The sequence below is a fragment of the Sus scrofa genome, chromosome X, assembly GCF_000003025.6.
Source record: "Sus scrofa isolate TJ Tabasco breed Duroc chromosome X, Sscrofa11.1, whole genome shotgun sequence".
NCBI classification, from domain to species: Eukaryota; Metazoa; Chordata; class Mammalia; order Artiodactyla; family Suidae; genus Sus; species Sus scrofa.
The window spans coordinates 23,566,947-23,571,337 of NC_010461.5; the positions used below are offsets into that span (position 1 = coordinate 23,566,947).

General features: G+C 43.4%; 1 pseudogene; it reads left to right on the plus strand.

Annotated features, from left to right (window-relative positions):
• LOC100515809 lies at positions 870 to 3,969 on the plus strand (annotated as a pseudogene).

A 4,391-nucleotide genomic window follows, 5' to 3' on the forward strand; every position in this document is an offset into this window, starting at 1 on the left:
AAAGGCGAGGGGGAGGGAATGGGATGGACTGGGAGTTTGGGGTTAGTAGATGAAAACTATTGCATTTGGAATGGCTAAGCAATAAGATCCTGCTGTATAACACAGGGAACTATATCTAATCAGCTGTTATGGAACATGATGGAGGATAATTTGAGAAAAAGAATGCATAGATATGAAGAACTAGGTCACTTTGATGTACAGCAGAAATGGACAGAACATTGTAAATCAACTCTAATAAAAATTTTAACAAACAAAAGTCTATCCAATACAACAAATAAAAATACATTACACCCAGTAAAATTAGCATTTCAGATAAACAATGAATATTTTTAGTAAAAGTATGTCTAATGCAGTATTTGGGATCTGCTCATACTAAAAAATTATCCATTTTTTAACCTAAAATGCAATTAACAAGTCGTTTTGTATTTTATCTGTCAACCCTATGCCATTGTCTACCAATTAGAGTTCTCAAGGTTCCCCTCAAGCTGTTTTATTTGCTGAAGATATTTCTTGCATTTCAGGAACTCACTAGCTTGGGGGACCTTAGCAAGCTTTCCTTCAATTTGCCTATTTCTTCATTTCATACCGTACACTATCTTCAAACAAAGCACTGAGAGTCCTATGATAAGCATTTTGCCTAAGAAGGCTCACTTTTGCTGATGGTTCTCTAATAAGAACGTTTTCTGAAGTGCAACGTTTCAATCTTAAATAGAACGGAAGGCAGAGCAGCAGGGTAAAACGGCTTCATGCGTGGGGCTCAGCTTCTGGTGCGCGCGGGGGGGGGGGGGGAGAGAATCTCGAAACATCGCGAGACTCTAGATGGGCGAAGTCTTTTGATCCTCACCAGCTCCCATACTTGCAACCGCCTCTTAGCCCGTTGGCTTCGGCCTACTGGGTTGGCGGCTTGTCGCTGGGCTTACTTTCTTCTGGGTGGGCTTATCTACCCCGCGGCCGGCCTGCTCCCTTCTTTAGGCTTCTAGGACTTTTTACTCAATCCAGACCGACTAAGGGAGGCATCATTAAAAATGGCTGACGATGAAAGCAGCACAGATGGACCACCAGACTTAGAGAACAGAGGCCTGTCCGATCACCCTGAGGAGAGTTCTGGAGTGGAGGCAGGGAGGGAGGCCTGCCCCGATACTGAAATTATCTTGAGCGTGACCAGAGGTGGTGGCGATTCTGGCAGTGGTGGTATTCCCGAACATGCCAGCACAGAAAATCAGGGCACCAGCTCAGAAAGGTCAAGTGAAGACATCGACATTGAATGCGTGGAAGATGCTGACAATTTCTTTATCAATGATGAAAACCAGTTCCATTACCGAGAGGAAGAAGAGCTTAGAGAGGAAGAAGAGTTCGGAGAGGAAGAGCAGGAAGAATTGGCAGAAGAGCAACCTCAGGTACAGTGTGGTGAGGCAAACCATGGTGAGTGTTTATCAGCTGAGGATCAGGCCCTGGAGGAATGGGTGTCTTCAGAGACATCTGCCCTACCCCTTCCTCGCTGGCGGGTCCTTAATGCTCTGCGAGAACGGCAGCTGGGTTCAAGTGCCCGCTTTGTATATGAGGCCTGCGGGGCAAGAGTCTTTGTGCAGCGTTTCCAGTTGCAGTATGGGCTTGAGGGCCACAATGGTTGTGTCAATACTCTGCACTTTAACCAGCGTGGCACCTGGCTGGCCACAAGCAGTGATGATCTTAAAGTAATATTGTGGGACTGGGTGCGTCAGCAGCCAGTACTGGTCTTTGAGAGTGGCCACAGAAATAATGTTTTTCAGGCCAAGTTCCTTCCCAACTGTGGTGATCCCACCATGGCCATGTGTGCCCGTGATGGGCAGGTACGCGTAGCAGAGTTGTCTGCTATACCACACTGCAAGAACACCAAGCGGGTGGCCCAGCACAGGGGAGCCGCCCACAAGTTAGCTCTGGAGCCTGACTCCCCTTTTAAGTTCCTAACTTCAGGGGAAGATGCAGTTGTCTTTGCCATTGACCTTAGACAAGGCCGGCCGGCTTCAAGAGTGGTGGTAACAAAAGATAAGGAGAAGAAAGTGGGACTGTATACAGTCTGTGTGAATCCTGCCGATACTTACCAATTTGCAGTGGGTGGACGAGATCAGTTTGTCAGAATTTATGACCAGAGGAAAATTGATGAGAATGAGAATAATGGAGTACTCAAGAAATTTTGTCCTCATCACCTGGTCAGCTGTGATTCTACAGCTAACATCACTGGCCTTGTGTACAGTCACGATGGCACAGAGCTCCTGGCTAGTTACAATGATGAAGATATTTACCTCTTCGACTCTTCTCACTGTGATGGTGCCCAGTATGTTAAAAGATACAAGGGACACAGGAATAATGCCACAGTCAAAGGTGTCAATTTCTATGGCCCCAGAAGTGAGTTTGTCGTGAGCGGTAGTGATTGTGGGCACATCTTTCTCTGGGAGAAATCATCCTGCCAGATTGTTCAGTTCATGGAGGGAGATAAAGGAGGGACTGTAAACTGTCTTGAGCCCCATCCTTACCTACCTGTGATGGCGACCAGTGGTCTAGACCATGATGCTAAGATCTGGGCACCCACAGCTAAAACGACCACTGGCCTTACTGGCTTAAAGAATGTGATTAAGAAGAACAAGCAGGAACGAGATGAAGATAGCCTGCACCACATTGACCTGTTTGACAGTCACATGCTTAGGTTCCTCATGCATCATCTGACACAGAGAGGCCATCACCAGCACTGGCGAAGTCCTGAAGTTGGGGTTATGGATGCAGACTTGGATGAGTCTTCCAGTACCTCAGATACATCAGAGGAGGAAGACAACCAAGACGAAATGCAGTGCCTGCCATCCTGAAGGCCTCATACTTGCTCCAAATGGGCATCACCTCAGAAGGCTGGACTTTAATAAGTTTACCAGATTTGCTTTTTGTCTTTTATCTATTTTCCATAATAAAAAAATACCTCTTCTACCTCCTTCTTTTAGTTCCCTGCCTTCCTTCTTCATGTTCTTCCTTCCTCACTTGGTTTCTTTACTCCTCTCTATCCCTTACATCTATATGAATGAATAAGTAATTCAGCTATGCCTCTTTTCCTTTGTTCTCTCACAGTTCTAAATGTTCCTAATTCTGGTGAAATTAATAGCCTTCTTGAATCTATTTTCTCATTTCTAACACTGAGAAAACTATCATCTTTGTCCATCTTCAGCAGTTTATTATAACAATTAACTTCTTCAATTGAGTTGAAATTTTAAGAAATATGTTTATTCTTTAAAAGTAAAGTAAAATAAAATAAAGCAAACCATGGTCTTGTTCCTTGAATATGGACACTTGCCCATACATACACACTCACACACACAGACTCTCATTCTCTCTCACAGAAAAGGAGAAGGGAAGAGGTGGGTAGATAAATTCCTAACAAGATAATTCATCCTTCTAGAATAAATAACCTATGCTCTCCGCATTTTCTGAGTCCATGTTAATACTGATTAATTTGAGCACATGGAGGTAGGGTGGCAAGAATTAAACTGAATCATATGACACTGTATACTCTTCACTCTCAATTCTCTTGAATATTCATGGCTTGAGAACTCCCATAGGACTACCTTCCAAGAAGTCCTCTTGGGACAACCATCCCCTATAAGATACTGGCCAGGAATATAAGAATTCCTAGTATTTGAAGCTATATAGTTAAACTAACTTTAATAATAACTTACTGTTACAATAAAGAGTTGGTTATACTTACAGATAACCATTTGATACCACTGAAGAAATATCCCATTAGATGCCCATACATTGCTTAAAATTTTCTTGTTTATAAAAAGGTTGCTATTAAAAATATATTGTTTTAAGCCTTATTTAAGTTTTGGGTAGTGGATGTCCAGTTACTGTTCAGTAGTAATATTTGATTTTGTTTCACCCCTGCTATTTGTGTAAGTGAATGCAAAGGCTTGCCTTCCCCCCAGTACCCCTGTGAGGTATAACACACTCCAGATATTTGCTGGGTGTTGCCAGACATGTTTCTACAATATTTTCTTAGCCTCTTTGCTTCTCTTTTCTATGCTGAAAACTCCATCTTGTCCTGCTTTACTTTACCCCATATTCCTCCTTGAAAAACAGTTGCAATGCTGGTAAATCACTTAAGCTTAAGAACAAAGACCTAAAGGCGTAAGTTATTCATAGGGTCAGCTGAATGAGGACATAATGCGTTGGTCTAGGCACGCTGGACCTGGGACCTGTGCAGACTGGCATGCCGTTTGCACAGCATGATATGTCCTGTTAAAATAAGAGAAAGAGGAACCTCATGGCTCCAAGTGGTTTATGAGCGGTTGTTAGCAGAATATGCATTAGCAGGGAGAACTAAGGTGCAAACTTAGGCATGTCCCGGTTGCCTGCCACAGATAGGCATT